Raw genomic sequence first — 24,207 nt, forward strand, 5'->3', positions numbered from 1 at the left:
GAAGGAAGCCACTTACAAGCTATTCAACTTTCTGGGAAAACAGGGCTTGAGAATACTGAAAAATAAATTACAGTATGTGGAAAGAGAAGTCAAGTATTTAGGACATCTAGTGTCTGAAAGTACCCTCCCCACCGGAAAAGTAGATATTTAGCGGAAAAGACTTTTTAAGGAATTTAGTGGAATATGTTTTTAAGGAATTATGAGCCACAGAGTCCAAAGGAAAATGGATACTTCCTGATGGGAGAGAAACGATGAATAAAGCGCTAATGAGGCCAATATTAACTGTTTTACATCAAGGGAGTCATTGAGGAATTTAAACAATGTGTGCTATGGAAATATGTATGTGTAGGGATATACATACTCTGGCTAAACAAGTATGCAGGAGTTGTGTAGTATGTCAAAAGGTAAATAAAATTATCTGCAGTCAGCCCAAAGGAGGGCGAGAACCAGGAATTCAACCCTTTCAAAGTGTGCAGGTAGATTTTACAGAACTCCCTAGAGTAGGTAAATTTAAATACTTATTAGTCTTGGTTGATCACTTGTCAGGGTGGATGGAAGCTTTCCCTCCAGTATCTGCTACTGCAAGCTTGGTAGCTAAGGTAATTCTAGAACAGATAATTCCCAGGAATGGAATTGTTGAAAATATTGACTCTGATCAAGGAACTCACTTTACATTACAAATATTGTAAGGACTAATGTGGATTCTAGGAATTAAATGGGAATTTCACAGTCCTTGGAATCCTTCCTCTTCTGGAAGGGTGGAGCGGATGAACCAGACAGTAAAGAAGCAACTAAGTTCTGGAAACTCGGCTCCCCTGAACAAAGTGTTTACCTTTGGCACTTCTCCAAATTCAAACACCTCCAAGAAAAGATGTGGGAGTTTGACCATGTGAAATATTATTTGGATTGCTGTACTTGGGCAATGGGAATGAATTACCTCAATTCGAGACAAAAGATGCTTTTCTTAAAAACTATATACTCGGGCTGTCGTCCTCTTTATCATCTCTCAGGACCCATGGATTGTTAGCTCAATCCCCACCCTTGGAAGCCCTGATCCATCCATCCTGAGCAGGAGATTGGGTTCTGATACAGACAAGGAAAGAATCAAAGATACAACCTGAGTGGGACAGACCATTCCAGGTACTCCTGACTACTGAGATGACAGTAAGAACGGCTGAGACAGGGTGGACTCATTGCACTCATTATGCCTGGGTGAAGGCATCAGTTGACCTTGAGACCTGAGAGGCTGTTCCTATAGGAGAACCTTTAAAATTAAAAATTAGGAGGAGGTGTGAATCCTTAATTGGGGAAAAAGAGTTGGATTACATATAATTAGTGTTTCCAGGCTATTCTGTTTTTTATAATAGCATGTATCTCATTCTTCATACTGATGGAAATTCAGGGGGCAATAATACTGATCCTGGGTGTGGAAATGTTACCTGTGAGGTAGGGAATTATCCATACTGTAGCAAATATGGTAGCTACAGGAATGCTAATATATATAATGCACACCAGACACAACAGGGGAATCATCCTGTAACCGGCTGGCCAGTCCTGAACGGCCAGGGGTAATATTGGCTATGTGGTAATAGGGCCAGGAAGGTGTTGCCCCCAGGGTGGAAGGGAGCTTGCACCCTGGGGGCAATAATTCTAAAAGTAACTATTACTGAAGACATACAAAGCCAAAGCTCCCTTGGGACCCATAAACACAGAATTAAGAGGAATCCAGCTAGTCCTGTAGTGAAAAGGAACAGGGCATTTCACAGTTTTGTGAGGTGGTTTAACACCTGGTTAAGTGTGAGTGAATTAGAAAAAGCTATTTTGATATCTCAGCTGTAATCAAAGAATTAGAAAATAACACTCTGGATCCCATCTGGGCACTGCATAAGGAGGTGACAAGTCTGTCAAAGATGGTATTCCAGAATCTAATGGTACTGGATTTATTACTGGCATTTCTACACTGAGTCTGTTTTGCCCATGATGATAATTGTTGAGTGATCTCCTTGTCCTTATCTCAGTCCTTGAGCCCTTTTCATCATATTTTCTCCCCCTTTCCCTTTGAGGAGGGGGAGTGAGAGAGTCGTCGTGGTGGAGCTCAGCTGCCCAACTCTGTAAAAGTACCACAAGGTTCCTTCCGACATCAACTATTCTGTGATACTGTCCCGCACGGCATCCTTTGGGACAAATTGTCCAACTGTGTATTGAAGAGGTTCACACTATGCTGGGTCATGAGCTTGCTCAACTGTAGAGCTCAAAGAGTTGTAGTGGATGGGGCTACATCTGGCTGGCAGCCAGTCACTAGCTGTGTTCCCCAGGTCTCAGTTCTAGAGCCAGTCCTATTCAAAAAACAGTGATCAGGATGCAGGAGTGGAATTCATCCTCAGCAAGTTTTCAGATGATACTAAACTGAGAGGTTCTGTTGACTGCCTGGAGGGACGAGAGGCCTTCCAGAGGGATCTGGATCCATTGGAGCACTGGACAATCATCAATGGCATGAAGTTCAGCAAAGGTAAATCCAGGGTTCTGCACCTGGGATGAAGTAATGCTGGACACAGGCACAGCTTGGGAGATGAGTGCCTAGACAGCAGCTCAGCAGAAAGGGATCTGGGGGTGCTGGTCGACAACAGGCTGAACATGAGTCAGCAGTGTGCCCTGACAGCCAAGAGGGCAAACTGCATTTTGGGATGCATTAAACACATCATAGCCAGCCAGTAAAAAAAAGAGGTGATCCTCCCAGTATATTTAGCATTGTTCACAGAGTCATAGAATCATAGAATATTCCGAGTTGGAAGGGACCCACAAGGATCATCGAGTCCAACTCCTGGCTCCACACAGGTCTACCCAAAAATTCAGACCATATGCCTAAGAGCATAGTCCAAACACTTCTTAAACTCCAGCAGGCTTGATGCCGTGACTACGTCCCTGGGGGGCCTGTTCCAGTGCGCAATCACCCTCTTGGTGAAGAACCTTTTCCTGATATCCAGCCTGAAACTCCCCTGTTGCAGCTTGACTCCATTCCCTTGGGTCCTATCACTGGTCACCAGAGAGAATAGATCAGCACCTGCCCCTCTGCTCCTCCTCATGAGGAAGCTTTAGACTGCAATGAGGTCTCCTCTCAGCCTCCTTTTTTCCAGGCCAAACAGACCAAATGACCTCAGCCACTCCTCATACATCTTCCCCTCTAGGCCCTTCATCATCTTTGTAGCCCTAAGATTGTTGCAACCTCACCTTGAATATTGTGTGTAGTTCTGATCTCCACGATATAAAAAGGATGTTAAGGTCCTCGAAAGTGTCCAGAGGAGGGAAAGAAAGCTGGTAAAAGTACTGGAAGGCATGTCCTATGAGAGAGTCTGAGGACACTTGGGTTGTCTAGTCTGGAGAAGAGAATGCTAAGAGGCAACCTCATTGCTCTCTACAACTTCCCGAGGAAGGGAAGTGGAAAGGGAAGTACCGATCTCTTATCCCTGGTAACCAATGATAGGTTGCTGTCCTCAGCAACCACCTTGACAGATGGGGCCAAAGTCATTCCCAGGTCTTATGGTTATTTTGGAGAAGGCCTACTGTTGAGGGATTTTTGAAACAGCAAGGAGGCCATGACTTGCTTCAGCTGAGCAAACCAAGCTGCCAGAAGACAATTATGAGAAGTTCCCATGACAGTGTTCCCATATCGCCCAATTGAGGAATTAAAAAATATTGTTGCCAGCAGCTGGCTTCAAGGACAAGATCTACGTGACTGCTAATCACAAGGAGGTTGTTTTCTTGCAGTTGTTTGTCTGAGTGCTTTTGACCAATAATCTTGTGTGAGACACTATCTGCCCCTATTAAATTTGCTATAAAAGTCAGGCTATTCAGGTAATAAAGAGAGAGCATGATCTGACCATACTGGTGTCTGTCATGTTTTCGGCTGTCCTTCCTGCAACAAATGGCGCCCGAACACAGTGCGACCCAGTGAGACGCGGAGAGACGCAGAGAGATGCGAGAGACGGAGAGACTCAGAGAGACGCGGGACGCAGAGAGACACGGAGAGACGCAGAGAGACTAGGAACAGAGACGCGGTAACACGCGGGACACGGAGAGACTCGCAGCACAGACATGGACAGATGCGGTGAGACGCGGAGTAGTGTCACAGTGAGGCGCGGAATAGTGACGTGGAGAGACGCGGGACATCCGGGGCCGAGTTTCTACGGGAGATCGGAGGCGTCAGTGAAGATGGCAGACGAGCGCCGCTGTGAGGCGAGTTGGCACACAGCAGAGGGGTGGAGATCATGACCCTGCAGCTCGTCTGACATAACCATGGAGGAGGAAGCAGCTATCCAGCTTCTCTCTAGTATTCTCTCTAAGACAGGCGTTTCTTGCAATGTAAAAAAGATCAAATACTTGGTGCACTGGGCTCAGAAGGAGGGTTTTCTGAAGGAAATTCCTGTAATGTTTAGCCCAGATGAGTGGTGACACGTAGGAGATCACTTATGGGATAAAGGCATCTTAAGTGGAAAGCTAGATAAAGATGTAAGTGGGACGTGGCGCACAGTGATTAATGTGCTGTGCAGTATGAAAACCGTACAGCAGCTGGCGATGGCGGCGGCACAAGCTTTGTCAGTACCGTCTGGGACTGACAGAACACCGAATACAAAACGTGAGACCTCAGGAACATGGCTGGCATGATTTTTTTCGTCGGTTCCTGCACCCACCCTGGTTCAGGGTATGACCTCTTCAATAAAGGAATCAGCGGCAGAAATAACTGAGGTACTATCGGAGCAGAGTGCTGATGGGGAGTGGGGGCTGCCCTCCCCACCCCCCGCACCAGAAAATCTTGATGAAGCTGTGCTGCCAGCATCCATGCCGCTGCCAGGCAGCAATAAATCCACTCGGGATGCTTTGCCAATGAAAGGTGCAGCAGCAGCTTGCAGAAATCGACCTTCAGTGGAGGAGCTGTTCCAAGAACTGTTAGAGAAATTGGAGAACTTAAAAATTACGGATTTGGAGGAGCTTCCTCTCTCGTCTGCCCCACCAGAGCCGACTCCCTCATTATCCGTCACTACAACACCGTCGGCACCAAGGAAGGACAGGTGCTCTGATGTCATGCGTGATGCCATCATAGAAGGGCATTGGCATGCTACATCCTTGGCCTGCCCTATTATCATCGACCCTGTGCAAGGCACCGGGTTGTGGCAGCCGCATGATTGGAAGCTTTTACAACAAGCTCGAAAAACAGTTACGGACTACGGTTTACAATCCCAGGCGGCTCGACAGATAATTCAATGGATTTTCCGGGCAGAACTAATGTGTCCACTTGACAGTCAAAACTTGGCGCGCTTATTGTTAACTCCTTCCCAATTGTTATTGTTTGAAAGGGAATGGTTGCAGTTAGCGCAGGGGGAAGCGGGTCAACTGCGTCAACCGGGGGACCCTCTGTATGGGATTACTGCAGAGATGTTAACGGGGACGGGTCCTTATCTCAATACCCAGGTTCAGCTGCAGATCCCTGCGATTATTCACCAAACAACTGCACAGCTCGCACTGAGGTCTCTTCTTAGTCTCCCAGGGGAAAAGAAGGCACCTCCATTTGCATCAGTACAACAGGCCCCTGGGGAACCATATGCTAAATTTATGGATCGGTTGTGGGCAGCAATTCCTAATCATCCTGATCTAACAGCGGAGTCTAAAAGCAGTGTGTTTAAAATGCTTGCGTTTGACAATGCAAACCCAAAAACTCAAAACATTTTAGTTACACTGCCGAGAACCGCACCGGTAGAGGACGTGTTGGAAAGGGTACAGAGAGCTGATCAGTCCAGGCAACCAGATGTGGTGGCACAGGCTGTAAAGGACTGCCAGAGATTTGCTTTTATGGTACCATCCATTAACAAACAGGCCTCGGCAAAGCACTATGAATGGCTAGTGCTTCCGCAGGGGATGAAGAATTCCCCTACATTATGTCAATTATATGTGGCCTGGGCACTACAACCAATTCGGACAGCGGTGTGACGTAATCATTTACCATTATATGGATAACATTCGGTTTTGTAGGCCAGAATGCTTCCAGGATTCTGATTTAAACTTTATTCAGGACACACTGGAAGCAAAAGGGTTGAAGATAGCCCCAGAGAAGTTTCAACGGAAACAGCCATGGCTATATTTGGGATGGAAAATATCAGACTCTACTATTTGTCCCCAGAAAGGTGATATAACTACGGTGTTACATAATTTGACAGATGTACAAATGTCCCTGGTAATATTCAGTGTGGTCGCCACATTGTACGGATTACTAATGACGACTTAGCTATATTACTACCTTTATTGCAGGGCAGGAGTGCAGAGCCGCAGATTACACTAACAAATGACCACCGGCAGGCTCTTTCACAAATAATTTCTAAGGTTGCAGCTGGTGCTGCTTGTAGATGTATAGCACAACTTGCACTCTCCTTCCTAATTAGCAATCATGTGTCTCATCCATTTGCGGTGATTGGTCAGTGGCAAAAAGAAAAGGGGGAGAGTAAGGGATGCCAAAGACAGAAACGATATCGGGAGGACACTGACATTAACAGCGCTGGGAATAGGAATGGCATAAATGAAACAGGTGATAGCAAGGGTGGAATGAGAGGGCAGCATTTTCGAGTCCTGGAATGGATTTTCCTACCGATTCAGCCAAAAATGAGTGTTCAGACACGGGCAGAAGCTCTCGCAGAGTTAGTACGTAAGGGTCGCTCTCGGAGTATTGAGATCAGCGGGCAGGAACCAGGAGATATTAGTCTGCCGATGACTCAGGATCATTTGGAATGGTGTTTACAGCAATCCATACCGCTACAAGAAGCTGTGTTAGGTTACCCAGGACTGGTACATTCCCGAACTCCAAAGGGGCCTCTCTGGCAAGTTATAAGATCATATAAATGGCAGGTAGTACCACGGCTTTCATCCCGACCAGTGGTGGGTCGCACTGTATACACTGATGCAGGTGCAGCAAGTAGGAAGGCTGTGTGTGTGTGGTACGAGAACAGAAGTTGGGAGAAATACATAATTCCGGGGGAGACAGGGGATTCATTACAAACATTGGCATTGTCTGCAGTTGTTTGGGCTTGTCAATGCTGGATGCATGAGCCAATTAATATCGTCCCAGACTCTCTGTATGTTGTCAACGTGGTAAACCGGATAGAGGATGTCTTGATATGGCACAGTAAGAGGGACAGATTTTTGTCATTATTTCCGCAGCTGCGAGATGCCATTCAAAGGAGAACTGCACCTTACTGTGTTATCCATATACGTAGTCATCAGTTCTCGATTGGGTGAGCAGAAGGTAATTCGCAAGCAGTCAAGTTGGTGAGTATAGTCACAGCAGGGCCTAAGAGTGATTTTGCACATGCACGAGTGTCGCACAAACTGTTCCATCAGAATGCAAAGGGTCTTCGGAGAATGCTTGGATTTACTTGGACAGAGGTGAAAGGAATAGTAAGAGTGTGCCCTTCCTCTAGTCACTGTAATAAATGGCTAAGTCCCAAATAGGGTTACAATCAAAGATAATTTATTAAATGAATAGAAGTAAGCAAACAGCGCTGGGTGCGCCGGGAGTCTCTGCTCTACCAAGACGCACACCAGTTACATCAAGCAGCTGATTTTTATGCTCCTAGGCTCCTGCATATTCATTATGACTTCTAGAAAAGGCAGGGTTATTATAATTAGTTCCCGGAATCCGAACCCTCCCACTGGCGCATGCATATCAGTCTCCGGTGGTCCCTCTGGGGGTCTCTCGTGCTGAAGGCTCAGAGTCTTCCTCCCAGGCTTTTTTTCTTGTCCTTCTCCTTTGTCCATCTTGGCCGGGTGTCAGAGACTTGTGCAGCGTCCCCTGCAAGCTTTGTCTTTTAGTCATCCTTCAGCTTTCCCCTTCTCCTTAATCTCCTGGCCAGATATCAGAGACCTGCATAGTGTCCCATGCAATAGTCATAATAGTTAGCAGTTATTCTAAAACCCCTTTCTTCTCTTATCCCCTATTGACACAAATTGCTGGACTATTCCTTTGCAAGATACAAGAACTATATACATTAACCACTCTGTTTTTCTTAGAGTTGTGGTTATACAAGGGTATGTAAGACAGCAGGTCACATTCATCATACCATGCGTCCCTAGCATTGTTCCATATTGACACGAATCAGATGAACACATTTCACATCATCATGGACCAGGGTTCGGTTTGGGTATTAATCCACGGGGTGTTAAGGCACTTGAGGTATGGCAAATGGATGTAACGCATGTGCCGGAATTTGGTACTAAAAGATATGTGCATGTGAGTACTGATAATTGTTCAAGATTCATATGGGCAACGGTGCAGGGGGGAGAAAAAGCACACCATGTGTGTAGACATCTGACGGTGTGTTTTGCCATTATGGGTGTGCCACAGAAGATCAAGACAGACAATGGTCCAATGTATGTTAGCAAAAAGGTTTATGAAAATGTTGGGAGTAAAGCATATCACAGGTATTCCATATTCTCCCACAGGCCAAGTGATGGTTGAACGATCACATCAGGTTTTAAAGGAACAATTAGCGAGATTAAAAGAAATCAAGGACATCGATGAGTGATTGTCTAAGGCATTGTTTGTCTTGAATCACTTATGTTTGACTGGTGACCGAGAAGACCTTCCTGCGAGTATTCATTTTCAAACAATAAATAGAGCAGCACCAAATGTGTTACCACAAATAAGAATGAATTACCGAGATCCTGCTACAGGAACTTGGAAAGGGCCATACGGGTACAGAAACACACATAAAACCTGTGGTTACAATGACACTGCTAGGCAGGGTTTAGGGGCTTATGGCACGGAGACAAGGGGTAACAACTATAGCGTTTGGAACAATTTTACAGCTATGGCCTTACCTCCTGATGTTTTTCAAAGGCCAAAGCTTATCTGGAGCTCAATCCGGCTACTGCCATTAAAGACAATAAAAAATGTTTTTAAAAATACATCATCACAAAATGGAGTACTAAGGAGAATCTCCATCCTTTACTGGATGCGGGGAGAAACTTAGTTACAAGAGATGAGGAAAAGGCTGAGGTGCTTAATGCCTTCTTTGCCTCAGTCTTTAGCAGCAAAACCAGTTGCTCTCTGGATGCCCAGTACCCTGAGCTGGTGGAAGGGGATGGGGAGCAGAATGTGGCCCTCACTATTCATGAGGAAATGGTTGGCGACCTGCTACAGCACTTAGATGTACACAAGTTGATGGGGCCGGATGGGATCTACCCGAGGGTACTGAGAGAACTGGCAGAGGAGCTGGCCAAGCCACTTTCCATCATTCATCAACAGTCTTGGCTATCGGGGGAGGTCTCAGTTGACTGGCGGCTACCAAACGTGATGCCCATCTACAAGAAGGGCCGGAGGGTAGACCCGGAGAACTATAGGCCTGTCAGTTTGACCTCAATGCCAGGGAAGCTCATGGAGCAGATTATCTTGAGTGTCATCACGCAGCACTTGCAGGGCAAGCAGGTGATCAGGCCCAGTCAGCATGGGTTTATGAAAGGCAGGTCCTGCTTGACGAACCTGATCTCCTTCTATGACAAAGTGACGCACTTGGTGGATGAGGGAAAGGCTGTGGATGTGGTCTACCTTGACTTCAGCAAGGCTTTTGACACTGTTTCCTACAGCATTCTCCTGAAGAAACTGTCTACTCGTGGCTTGGACTGGCATATGCTTCGTTGGGTTAAAAACTGTCTGGGTAGCAGGGCCCAAAGAGTTGTGGTGAATGGAGTCAAATCCAGTTGGAGGCCAGTCACTAGTGGCGTTCCCCAGGGCTCGGTACTGGGGCCGGTCCTCTTTAATATCTTTATCGATGATCTGGATGAGGGGATCGAGTGCACCCTCAGTAAGTTTGCAGATGACACCAAGTTAGGTGCGTGTGTCGATCTGCTCGAGGGTAGGAAGGCTCTGCAGGAGGATCTGGATAGGCTGGACCGATGGGCTGAGGTCAGCTGTATGAAGTTCAACAAGGCCAAGTGCCGGGTCCGGCACCTGGGTCACAATATCCCCAAGCAGAGCTACAGGCTGGGAGATGAGTGGTTGGAAAGCTGCCTGGCAGAGAAGGACCTGGGAGTGTTCGTTGATAGTTGGCTGAATATGAGCCAGCAGTGTGCTCAGGTGGCCAAGAAAGCCAACAGCATCCTGGCTTGTATAAGAAGCGGTGTGGCCAGCAGGGCTAGGGAAGTGATTGTCCCCCTGTATTCGGCTCTGGCGAGGCCGCACGTCAAGTACTGTGTTCAGTTTTGGGCCCCTCACTGCAAGAAGGACATGGAGGTGCTTGATCGAGTCCAGAGAAGGGCAACAAAGCTGGTGAGGGGTCGGGAGAACAAGTCTTGCGAGGAGCGGCTGAGGGAGCTGGGATTGCTCATCCTGGAGAAAAGGAGGCTCAGGGGTGACCTTATTGCTCTTTATAAGTACATTAAAGGAGGCTGTAGTGAGGTGGGGGTTGATCTATTCTCCCACGTGCCTGAAAACAGGACGAGGGGGAACGAGCTAAAGTTGCGCCAGGGGTGTTTTAGGTTGGATATTAAGAAGAACTTCTTTACTGAGAGGGTTGTGAGGCATTGGAATGGGCTGCCCAGGGAAGTGGTGGAGTCACCATCCCTGGAGGTCTTTAAAAGACGTTTAGATGTTGAACTTAGTGATATGGTTTAGTGGAGGACTTGTTAGTGTTAGGTCAGAGGTTGGACTCAATGATCTTGAGGTCTCTTCCAACCTAGACAATTCTGTGATTCTGTGATTTTCTGATTTGTGGGGATAGGCCCTGGCAAGGTATCCCTGCAAATGCTATTGGAGGTCCATGTTACTTAGGTAAACTCACTATATTTGCTCCTAGCTTGTTACAGTTGCGTGAGATCACCAGACATAAATGGGCATTGCTCACACCGGATTGCAATGATAATGTTGAATTGCTTGGTGATGCAGCTAGAGCGGCACTGGCAATTTTCGTGCCAGGAGTGGCATCTGTGGCCGCACTTAACAACTTAGAAAAATTGGTATGCTGGGCCGAGAAGCAAGCCCATGCCACAACAGAGATACTTGAGGAGATGTTACCAGATCAAAATAGTCTGCGACATGTGCTCTTACAGGATCGAGCTGCTGTTGACTTCTTGCTCTTGGCTCAAGGGCATGGGTGTGAGGACTTTGAGGGAATGTGCTGTTTAAACCTTTCTGATGAGTCAATTCACAAATCCATTACTTTCCTGAAAGAGCACATGAGAAAGATTCAAAATGATATCAATCCGTTCAATCAATGGCTCACTGATTTGTTTGAAATGATGCATAGATGGTTACTGGGATTAGTCGAAGAGGGATTAAGTATTCTGCTTGTTGTGGTGTTAATCATCATTACGTGTTGTATTGCAATAAATGTGGTTAAAGGGTTACTTGCAAAACTGTTACATCGGGCTTGGTTTGCTCAAAAAGAAAAAGGGGGAATTGTTGAGGGATTTTTGAAACAGCAAGGAGGCCATGACTTGCTTCAGCTGAGTAAACCAAGCTGCCAGGACGACTATGAGAAGTTCCCATGACAGTGTTCCCACATCGCCCAATTGAGGAATTTAGAAAAATATTGTTACCAGCAGCTGGCTTCAAGGACAAGGTCTATGTGACTGCTAATCACAAGGGGGTTGTTTTCTTGCAGGTGGGGTTGTTTTCTTGCAGTTGTTTGTCTGAGTGCTTTTGACCAATAATCTTGTGTGAGGCACTATCCGCCCCTGTTAATTTTGCTATAAAAGTCAGGCTATTCAGGTAATAAAGAGAGAGCATGATTTGACTATACTGGTGTCTGTCATGTTTTTGGCCATCCTTCCTGCAACAGCCTATGGAATGGGAAGATATTGTAATAAATTGCTCAGTTTTCAACATAGGACTATAATCAAAGTTTACAATATATTAAAGGAATAGAGGTAAGCAAACAGTGCTGGGTGCGCCGGGAGTCTCTGCTCCACCAAGACGCACACCAGTTACATCAAGCAGCTGATTTTTATGCTCCTAGGCTAATACATATTCCTTACTACTTCTAGAAAAGGCAGGGTTATTATAATTAGTTCCCGGAATCCAAACCCTCCCACTGTCGCATGCGTATCAGTCTCCGGTGATCCCTCTGGGGGTCTGTGGGGGTCTCTCGTGCTGAAGGCTCAGAGTCTTCCTCCCTCTTGTCCTTCTCCTTTGTCCAACTTGGCTGTATGTCAGAGACTTGTGCAGAGTCCCCTGCAAGCTTTGTCTTTTAGTTGTTCTTCAGCTCTCCCTGTCTCCTTAATCTCCTGGCCAGATATCAGAAACTTGCATAGTGTCCCCTGCAATAGTCATAATAGTTAGCAGTTATTCTGAAACCCCTCAGATATCAGAGACTTCAAGGAAAAGCCTACAAATACATTTCCCTTCAAGCTCTCTATTGACACGAATTGCTAAAACATTCCTTTGCAAGATACAAGAATTATATACATTAACCACTCTGTTTTTCTTAGACTTGTGCTTATACAAGGGTATGTAAGACAGAAGGTCACATCCCTCATACTTTGCGGCCCTAGCATTGTTCCATACTGACACGAATCAGATGAACATATCTCACAATATCTTAACAGTTAAGGGAAAGAGAATAGAATCATAGCACCATAAAATGGTTTGGGTTGGAAGGGACTTTAAAGATCATATAGTTCCATCTCCCCTGCCATGGGCAGGGACACCTTCCACTAAACCACGTTGCTCAAAGCTCCATTCAACCTGGCCTTGAACACCTCCAGGGATGCGGCACCCACAAGTTCTCTGGGCAACCTGTTCCAGTGCCTCATCACCCTCATAGTAAAGAATATCTTCCTTATATCCAATCTTTCCTCTTTTAGTTTAAAGCCATTACTCCTTGTCCTTTCACTATATTCCCTGATAAAGAGTTCTTCCAGGCTTTCCTGTAGGCCCCCTTGTAGGTAATGGAAGGCTCCAATGGAGCTTTCTCTTCTCCAGGCTGAACAACCCCAACTCTCTCAGCCTGTTTTCTTAGGAGAGGTGATCCAGCCCCTTGATCATTTTTGTGGCACTCCTTAGGACTCGTTCTAATATGTCCATGTCTTTCCTGTGCTGGGGGCCTCAGAGCTGAATGCAGTACCCCAGATGGGATATCATGAGAGCAGAGAGGCAAAACCACCTCCCTCGTCCTGCTGGCCATGCTTCTTTTGATGCAGCCCAGGATACGGGGGCTTTCTGGTCTTCTGTGAAGCTGTTTTATTCATGATTGCAATGGTGGGTGTCCTGCAAGCAGGAGCACCCGGCAGAAGTATATCATAAGCTTATATCACCTATTACCCAACGCTTGGTTCCTCCCCTGTTTCCTCGTTGGCTGAGTACTGCAGGTTCACAAGCTACTCGATGCCTTTCTATACCTTCTTCACAAAATCAGTGAAGGAGGGGAGAAGGTGCTCCAGGTTATGGTGTCTTGGGTCTACGTGTCAAGAATTGCTCTAAAATCTGCTCTAAAACATGCCCAAATAAATTTGGTGATTCTGTGAACCCCTGAGGTAAAACAGTCCATCTATATTTTTGTTTCTGACCTGTTTCAGGGTCTTTCCACTCAAAGGCAAATATGTTTCTGCTTGCAGGGTCCAGCGGACAGGCTCAAAAGATATCTTTTAAATCTATCACACTGAACTACTTATGTTCATGTGGGATCCTGTTCATCATAATGTATGGATTTGGAACCACAGGGTGGCGCTTCCGCGCTATCTCTGTATTTTTTTCTTAGATCCTGTACCAGTTCGTAAGAACTATCAGCCTTTCTTACTGGCAGGAGTGTTAAAAGGAGAGATGCATGGTTCCAATAATCTATCTTTAATCAATTCTCTTATTACTGATTTAAGACCATTTTGTCCCTCAGTTGAAATATGGTATTGCTTCTGCTTTATTGCCTCATATCCTTCCTGTATAAGGTGATATTAATTCCTCCTCTATTTCCCTCCTTGACCCAAACTATGAGGTCTATTACTTTTTCATCATCTTCTGTCAATATCTTCATTGATACCGTTATTCCCACCTGACAACGTAATATTTGAATAGCCAATTTCATCATCAAATCCCTCCCCAACAAATTAGTCCCTGCATCAGGTACATACAGTACTTGCCCAGTGATTGTTTTATCCCCCAGTCTCACTTTGGTATCCCCAAAAAGAGGCACTGTTATCCCCATCCCTTCTACCACTGTCACCCTTAGGATTTCATCAGTTAATTTACGGGCCAGTGATGATCTATTGTTGTGGTTCCGCTCGAGTGGGCAGCCGAGCTCCACCACAGCCGCTCTCTCACTCCCCCTCCTCAAAGAGGAATGGGGAGAAAATATGTGAAAAGGGCTCAAGGATTGAGATAAGGATGAGAAAATCACGCAATAATTATTGTAACGGGCAAAACAGACTCAGCATAAGAAGACAGATAGTAAGATTTATTGCTCATTACTAACAAGCTAGAGAAGTGAGAAACAAAGGAAAGAAACCAAAAGCACCTTCCCCCCCCATCCACCCTCTTCCACCTCCTCCCCCCGAGCGGCGCAGGGGAACGGGGGAATGGGGGTTATGGTCAGTCTACAGCACTACTTCTCTGCCGCTCCTTCTCGGTCACTCTCGTCCCCTGTGCTGTGGGGTCCCACCCACGGGATGCAGTCCTTGATGAACTGATCCGGCGTGGGCTTCCCACAGGCAGCAGCTCTTCCAGAACTGCTCCAGATATGGGTCCGTACCACGGGGTCCATCCCTCAGGAGAAAACTGCTCCAACCTGGCTCCCCCACGGGCAGCAGCTCCTGCCAGGTCACCTGCTCCTGCGTGGTCTCCTCTCCACGGGCTACAGGTCCGGCCCAGAATCTGCTCCGGCAGGGGTCTTCCACAGGCGGCAGCCTCCGTGGGTGCAGGGCCACCTGCTCCACCGTGGTCTCCTCCACGGGCTGCAGCGTGGAACCCTGCTCCACCGTGGTACTCCATGGGCTGCAGGGGGACATCCTGCTTCACCATGGTCCTCACCACAGGCCGCAGGGGACTTCTGCTCCGGCGCCTGGAGCACCTCTCCCCCTCCTTCTACACTGACCTTGATGCCGTTCCTCATTCCCTTCACTCTCCCAGCTGCTGTGTGGCGCAGCGTTTTTTTCCCGGTCTTAAATATGCTCTCACAGAGGCGCAAAACAACATCGCTTATTGGCTCAGCTCTGGAAAACAATGGGGCCCTTCCCAAACATGGGGCAGCTTCTAAATCTTTCTCACAGAAACCACCCCTATGGCTCCCTGCTACCAAAACCTTGCCACGTAAACCCACTACATCTATCTGCCCCAGTATCTACTAAAAACACTTCTTCTTCATTAGGTCCCACCACTAAATTTATCAAAGGCTCTTGGTGGGACCAGCTTTCTGAGAAGCCCTGACTGCCCTATTCTGAATTTATAACAACTGTGGTGACCAGCTTGACCACACTTGAAACATCTTTTTTGTCCCTACTGTAATTTAGACTGCAACACAGGTAGCTTCCTCTGCTTATCATTCTTTCATCTCTCTTCCTCAGCCTTCCACCCTGGGTCTGACTTATCCTGACAATTTCTCCCTTCATCTCCAATCCTCTGCTTCATTACCTGATTCACTGTGGATATAGTTTCTCCCTCTGTCTTTCCTTCTCCTCTCTCCTCCTGACATACATCTTCAGGGCCTCCCGCAGGAGGGTCTCTAGTGGCTGTTCACTCCATCCTTCCATCTTCTGGAGCTTTTCTGCATGTCCGACCAGGTTTTAGTCCCAAAGTGTATTTTCAAAAGCCCTTGGGCTACAGGGTCCTCAGGAATCATCCCTAAGTACTTCCTCATTCCATCCCTCAATCTTTGCAGAAAGTCATTAGGGAATTCATCCTTTTGTTATTGGATTTCAAATGCTTTAGTAAAATTCTAGGACTTTGTTACTGCTTCCCTAATCTCCATTATTATGTCCCTTAAGTCTCTCATATTGGCACGTGAATATTTCTGCTCTACTGGAATTGCTCCTGGTCGGGGGGGGGGGGGGGGGGGGGGGGGGGAGGGGGGGGGAGGGCTCCTGGTACCACTCCTGGTACCAAAAAAGACTGTCGTGGTTTAACCCGGCCGGCAGCTAAACACCAGCCGTTCGCTCACCCTCCCCCCTCCCTCTCTGGGACGGGGGAGAGAAATGGAAAGTGAAGCCGGTGAGTTGAGATAAAGACAGTTTAATAAGACACGAAAATAATAATAACAAAAATAATAATAACAATAATAATAATAATGATACAATGGTGATAATAGGAAAGTAATAATAATATGTACAAACAAGTGATGCACAATGCAATTGCTCACCACTCGCTGACCGATGCCCAGCCTAACCCCGAGCAGTCCGGCCCCCTCCCCCCGGCTAGCCACCCCTATATATTGTTTAGCATGACGTCAGATGGTATGGAATACCCCTTTGGCTAGTTTGGGTCACCTGTCCCGGGTCTGTCCCCTCCCAGCTCTTACTGCACCCCCAGCCTGCCCGTTGGCAGGGCAGAGCAAAAGGCTGAGATGTCCTTGGCTTAGTATAAGCACTGCTCTGCAACAATTAAAGCATCGGGGTGTTATCAGCACTCTTCTCATCCTAAGCCAAAACACAGCATTCCACCAGCTACTAGGAAGAAAATTAATTCTGTTCTAACTGAAACCAGGACATCTATCCACCCCTTATTCCATACCATTTATGTCATGCTCAGGTTACACTCTTTTCCATACATTCTAATTAGTCACCTATAGTAATCATGGTAGTGATAACATACAGTATTATATACTAATTAACATGGTACAATTCAGTTCATGGGCTATTCTCACCCAGTATTAAATCTCCTTGAGGTACACACCGGACCTCTCCGTTCTTTTGCATCACCCACCAAGTGTATCCAGGTCCCTGAGCGAAAACAATCCCACGAATAGGTTTGCCTTTTCCTGAGGCAGGAGTAGCCCAGACTGTTTTACCCAGCATATTTTTTACATGCACTACAGGAACTTTATCCCCATCTACAGTACGTAACAGGTTTGATTGGGCAGGTCCAGCTCGGTTGGTAGATCCCCTAGTATTGACTAACCAGGTGGCCTTTGCCAAATGCGTATCCCAGTTTTTGAACGTCCCAGCGCCCATTGCTTTCAAGGTAGTCTTTAACAGGCCATTGTATCGTTCAACTTTCCCGGAGACTGGTGCATGATAGGGGATGTGATACACCCATTCAATACCATGTTCTTTGGCCCAAGTGTCTATAAGGGATTGTGAGGAATGTTTTAACAATTCCAATTCGTGTCCATAAATTCGTGTCCATAAATTCGTGTCCATAAAGAATAATTCTGTTTGAATCCTGTCTGCCTCTGGGCCCTGCACTGGCAATTTAGTTCTTGAACCACAGATGCAGTGTGTCCCAGTCTCCCCCTCATTCCAGTCAATTTATCACGTCTTCAGAAAACACTCCTTAAATTTATGAACCTGTTTGCTTTTGTTATTCCGGACTTCTATTTCTAACAGTTACGGCCTTTTTCCCTGTCTTCTTCGAGATTAACTTAACACTGCTATAGATGTGTCTGTGAATGGCTGGGGAAGAATGTTTTAATTACTCGTGAAGCGTCAAATAAGAAAGCTGTTTGTGTTTGATGTCTGGGAGTTTCAGAACAACTGATAACAACTAGTGACTGTTATGAGATACTATGTGGATCCTTGGTATCTGGCCAGGGGGGGCCAAGAGATTAAGAGGAAGGAAAAAGAAGCTGAAGGACGGTTGGGAGACAAGACCTGTGGAGAGTGTACAGAGAGTGTTCCATAAACTTGGAATAGTGCCAAGTAAGTACAAAGGGTGAGAGGAAGACTACGAGCCTTCAGCATGAAAGACCCCTAGAGACCCCCAGAGGAGACTGATGCGCATGCTCCAGTAGGAGGAACTGGACCCCGGAAGCTAATTATAATAATCTACTTTTTTAGAAGTAGTAATGAATATGTATTAGTCTAGGTGCATAAAAATCAGCTGCTTGATGTAACTGGTGTGCGTCCTGGTGGAGCGGAGACTCCCGGTGCACCCAGCGCTGTTTGCTTACCTCTATTCCTTTATATTCTTCTAATAAATCCTATTTTTTTTTTATTTAATCCTAATTTGAATCCTGAGCCATTTATAACAAGGTTGTTTCGGAAGTGAGTCCCATTGTCTGATTCTATTCTTTCTGGGGTGCCATGTCGCCATAGGACTTGCTTTTCAAGGCCCAGGATGGTGTTCCGGGCGGTGGCATGAGGCACAGGATATGTTTCCAGCCATCCGGTGGTTGCTTCCACCATTGTAAGTACGTGGCGCTTGCCATTGCGAGTTTGAGGGAGTGTGATGTAATCAATCTGCCAGGCCTCTCCATATTTATATTTCAGCCATCGTCCTCCATACCAAAGAGGCTTTGACCATTTGGCTTGCTTGATTGCACCACATGTTTCACAGTCATGAATAACCTGTGCTATAGCGTCCATGGTCAGGTCCACCCCTCGATCACGAGCCCATCTGTATGTGGCATCTCTACCTTGATGGCCTGAGGTGTCATGGGCCCATCGGGCTATAAATAATTCACCTTTATGCTGCCAATCTAGGTCCACCTGAGCTACTTCAATCTTAGCAGCCTGATCCACCTGCTGGTTGTTTTGATGTTCTTCAGTAGCCCGATTCTTGGGCACATGAGCATCTACGTGGCGTACTTTCACAGCCAGGTTCTCTACCCGAGCAGCAATATCTTGCCACAATGCAGCAGCCCAGATGGGTTTGCCCCTACGCTGCCAGTTGTTTTGCTTCCATTGCTGTAACCATCCCCACAGGGCATTTGCTACCATCCATGAATCGGTGTAGAGATAGAGAACTGGCCATTTTTCTCGTTCAGCAATGTCTAAAGCCAGCTGAATGGCTTTCACTTCTGCAAACTGACTCGATTCACCTTCTCCCTCAGCAGCTTCTGCAACTCGTCGCGTAGGACTCCATACAGCAGCCTTCCATCTCCGATGCTTCCCCACAATACGACAGGACCCATCAGTGAACAGGGCATATTTCTTTTCATTCTCTGGCAACTGGTTGTACAGTGGGGCTTCTTCAGCACGACCCACCTCCTCCTCTGATGATATCCCAAAGTATTTGCCTTCTGGCCAGTCCATGATCACTTCCAATATTCCTGGGCGACTGGGGTTTCCTATTCGAGCCCGCTGAGTAATCAGTGCAACCCACTTGCTCCATGTAGCATCAGTTGCATGATGCGTAGAGGGGACCCTTCCCTTGAACATCCAGCCTAGTACCGGCAATCGGGGTGCTAGGAGGAGCTGCGCTTCAGTACCGACCACCTCCGAAGCAGATCGAACTCCTTCATATGCTGCCAATATCTCCTTTTCAGTTGGAGTATAGCGGGCCTCAGATCCTCTGTATCCCCGACTCCAAAACCCCAGGGGCCGACCTCGAGTTTCCCCAGGTTCTTTCTGCCAGAGGCTCCAGGTGGGGCCGTTCTCCCCGGCTGCAGTGTAGAGCACATTCTTTACATCTGGTCCTGTTCGAACTGGCCCAAGAGCTACTGCATGGACTATTTCCTGCTTGATTTGTTCAAAGGCTTGTCGTTGTTCAGGGCCCCATTCAAACTCATTCTTCTTACGGGTTACGTGGTAGAGCGGGTTTACAATCAGACTGTAATTTGGGATGTGCATTCTCCAAAACCCCACAACACCTAGGAAAGTCTGTGTTTCTTTTTTGTTAGTTGGTGGAGACATAGCTGTTATTTTGTTGATCACATCCATTGGGATTTGACAGCATCCATCTTGCCATTTTATTCCTAAAAACTGGATCTCTCGTGCAGGTCCTTTGACTTTATTTTGTTTTATGGCAAAACCGGCTTTCAGAAGGATTTGGACTATTTTCTTCCCTTTCTCGAAAACTTCCTCTGCTGTGTCACCCCACACAATAATGTCATCGATGTACTGCAGATGTTCAGGAGCTTCCCCCTGCTCTAGCGCAGACTGGATCAGCCCATGGCAAATGGTAGGGCTGTGTTTCCACCCCTGGGGCAGCCTATTCCAAGTATATTGGACTCCCCTCCAAGTGAAGGCAAATTGTGGCCTGCACTTTGCTGCTAGAGGGATGGAGAAAAATGCATTAGCGATATCAATTGTGGCGTACCACTTGGCTGCCTTTGACTCAAGTTCATACTGAAGTTCCAGCATGTCCAGCACTGCAGCACTCAGTGGTGGCGTGACTTCGTTCAGGCCACGATAGTCCACTGTTAGTCTCCACTCGCCATTAGACTTTCGCACTGGCCATATGGGACTATTGAAAGGTGAATGGGTCTTGCTGATCACTTCTTGGCTCTCCAATTGACGAATTAGCTTATGGATGGGAATCAGGGAGTCTCGGTTAGTGCGATATTGCCGCCGGTGCACAGTTGTGGTAGCGATTGGCACTTGCTGTTCTTCGACCCTCAGCAACCCCACAACAGAGGGGTCCTCTGAGAGACCAGGCAAGGTAGATAATTGTTTAATGCCCTCTGTCTCTAAGGCAGCTATACCAAAAGCCCACCGGAACCCTTTTGGGTCCTTGCAATATCCTCTTCTAAGATAGTCTATGCCAAGGATACATGGAGCATCCGGACCAGTCACAATGCGGTGCTTTTCCCACTCATTCCCAGTCAGACTCACTTCAGCCTCCAATACAGTCAACTGCTGAGATCCCCCTGTCACTCCACAAATATAGATGGGCTCTGGTCCTTTATAGCTCGATGGCATTATAGTACATTGTGCACCGGTGTCTACTAAAGCCTTATACTTCTGTGCGCGTGATGTGCCAGGCCATCGAATCCACACAGTCCAATAAACTCGATTGTCCCTTTCCTCCCCCTGGCTGGAGGCAGGGCCCCCCTAATCCTGGTCAGAATCTTCTTCGTTTCTGCGTTTGAAGGACTGTCTGCTGGAAGTTGGAGCAGCAAACTTTTCAGAGAATCCCTTTTTCCCAATTGTTTTCTTTTGCAACTCACGTACCCGTGCCTCTAGGGTCGCGGTAGATTTTCCATCCCATTTTCTCATGTCCTCTCCATGGTCTCGTAAGTAAAACCACAGGGTGGCACGGGGTGAGTACCCACCATATCGTCTTCCTTGTGTAGATGAATGCCTACCCCTGATAGCTGAGACACTGCTCTGTACAGGTGCAGAGGAGAATAATCTCTCTTCAAGTTGGTGAAACTTTTCAGAAAGTGTTTTCTCCCAGGTGTTCTCTTTCGGTCGTAGGACACTGGTTGGTTCAGGTGGAGAGGAAGATAGATTCTCTTTAAGTTGGTGGAACTCTTCAGAAAGTTTCTCCACAGCTGAGACACAGGCCTGTAAGGAAGAAGAGAGACTTTCTTCGTACTGCTGGAGTTGTTTAGCCACTTCATCCACTGTGGGTTCCTCATCCTCTTTCCAGGCCATTATTGCCAATGAGCTGGCATATGATGATGGTGCACTCCGTACAAACTTCCGCCACATGGGTCGTGTACACTTGACTTCATCTGGGTCTTTGGATGTTTGTCTGAGGTCTGGATCCTCATAAATCACTTCCCGTACGGCTAATTCCCTCAGGTACTGGATTCCCTTCTCCATAGTGGTCCACTTGCCTGGTAGACATAAAAGTTCTTCCTTGAAGGGATACCTTTCCCTCACAGCTGAGAGGAGACGCCTCCAGAGGCTGTTGGATTGTGCTCCATCTGCAATTGCTTTGTCAATGCCGGCGTCTCGAGCAAGGGATCCCAGCCGCCTGGCTTCCCTGCTGTCTAATTCCACACAATTGGCTCCAGAGTCCCAGCACCGGAGCAGCCAGGTGACAAGCTGCTCACCTATACAGCGACCAAAATCTTTTCGCACATCTCGTAGCTCGCGCTCGTTTAGGCTTCGGGTAGTTACTGTTGATTTTTCGACATCCTCATCTTCCTCCTCCTGAATCCTTGATGGCCCAGCGTCGTCGTCATCTTCGTCATCTCTATACCTAGTTTTGGCAGAAGCCTTACCTGGATTGGCAGAAGACTCTCTACGTTCTAAACGACCTGAATCTCTATACCATTTTTTCACCTTCTCTACAGGGGCAGCTTGCACTGCTACTGCTCGTTTCTCTGACCCCGTTACACGGGTTGGAATACCCTCTGCAGGGTCAACTTGCACTGCTACAGCTCGTTTCTCTGACACGGCCACAGGAGCTGGAGCGGCTGCAGGAGCTGGAACTGGAGCAGCTGCAGGAGCTGGGACTGGAGTAGCGGCAGGAGCTGGAGCTGGAGCGGCTGCAGGAGCTGGAGCTTGAGCGGCTGCAGGAGCTGGAGCTGGAGCGGCTGCAGGAGCTGGGACTGGAGCGGCTGCAGGAGCTGGAGCTGGAGCGGCTGCAGGAGCTGGAGCTGGAGCAGTTGCAGGAGCTGGGACTGGAGTAGCGGCAGGAGCTGGAGCTGGAGCGGCTTCAGGAGCTGGAGCTGGAGCGGCTGCAGGACCTGGAGCTGGAGCACTTGCAGGAGCTGGGACTGGAGCGGCTGCAGGAGCTGGAGCTGGAGCGGCTTCAGGAACTGGAACTGGAGCGGCTGCAGGAGCTGGAGCTGGAGCGGCTGCAGGAACTGGGACTGGAGCGGCTGCAGGAGCTGGGACTGGAGCGGCTGCAGGAGCTGGAGCTGGAGCGGCTGCAGGAACTGGGACTGGAGTGGCTGCAGGAACTGGGACTGGAGCGGCTGCAGGAGCTGGAACTGGAGCGGCTGCAGGAGCTGGAGCTGGAGCGGCTGCAGGAACTGGGACTGGAGCGGCTGCAGGAGCTGGGACTGGAGCGGCTGCAGGAGCTGGAACTGGAGCGGCTGCAGGAACCGGATCTGGAGCAGCTGCAGAGTCCACCGTAGGGGTCACAGTGGCCGTTGGATCTGTCACAGGGCTTGGAGTGGCCGCAGGGTCTGTCACTAAGCCCTCTTAATTAATCCCCACTCTTCTCTATCACTTCCCCCTTTTCGTGGCCCAGTCCCTCGCGGGATGTGGGAACCGCACTACCGAGGGGTCCACACTCGCTTCGTCCGCAATTGGACGTCTCGTTTGTTGTGTTCCGGGATACCCAACCCCAACCGAACGGATCACCGGCGTATACTTACCCATCCCGTGGGTCTTCGTTCGGGCTTCGTGCACAAAGGTTGCCTGGAGTTTACCGGTTTTATTTGCTTGTGTCTAATTTTGGGTTCGTCGGTGAAGGATTTGAATGAAAGTAGTCCTAGCGAAGGCCGCTGAAATCAGCGGGGCGCCCCCTCTGAAGGTCTTTCAATCAGATTGCCTTCATCCGAGTCACGGCACCAAATTGTTATAAGTTAGACCACATAATTTACTGGTCTATTGAAATTATTTTATTAATCAAGTAAGCAGACACAAGCAAAACAGCGCTGGGCGGCTGGGGAGTCTCCGCTCCACCACGGCACGCAACTTCCCCTTTCCAGTGTTGCTGTTTTATAGCATTGAAGTTCTGGCTTGTCGAGACTTGTTGACCTGTCGAGACCTGTCGCCTTGTCGACTTGTCGAGACTTGTTCTGAGGCTGCGCAGTCTGTTGTTGGGGGTCGTTATTCTTCCTCCGGTGATCACGCATTGTGCTTGTGTTCAGGTGGGGGCAAAACAAGATGTCTTGCGGTGGATGGGTGGTATCTTACAGAATCTTTGTTTTAACAAGGATGTTTACCCAATCCCCTTTCCCCATTTGTCCCCATGTTACAATGACGTGAGTTGTGAAACCTTATCTCCTCAGTAGATTCTTTTAAATTCTCAAGGACAATGAACAAACCCCTACTAATTTATCACAATCTCCATTATTATGTCCCTTAAGTCTCTCATATTGGCACGTGGATATTTCTGCTCTACTGGAATTGCTCCGGGGAGGGGGGGGGGGGGGAGGGGTGGTTAGCCACCCTCTTGATTAATCCCCACTCTTCTCTAGTGAATAACATACTCAGGATTGAAATCATCTCTCCCCAGGGATATAAATTAGGCCCTAGAAACTGATCTAAGTGTTCCTCTAGTCCTATGGAGTCCTCAATTAAAGGTTTAATTTCCTTCTTAAAACTCCTAACCTCTCCGCTGGTAATGAGGTGTTCACATAACCTATTTCATAGAATCATCATAGAATGGCTTGGGTTGGAAGGGACCTTAAAGATCATCTGGTTCCAACCCCCCTGCTATAGGCAGGGATGCTGCCC

The sequence above is a fragment of the Anas platyrhynchos genome, chromosome W (genome assembly GCF_047663525.1).
Source record: "Anas platyrhynchos isolate ZD024472 breed Pekin duck chromosome W, IASCAAS_PekinDuck_T2T, whole genome shotgun sequence".
In the NCBI taxonomy this organism is placed as follows: Eukaryota; Metazoa; Chordata; class Aves; order Anseriformes; family Anatidae; genus Anas; species Anas platyrhynchos.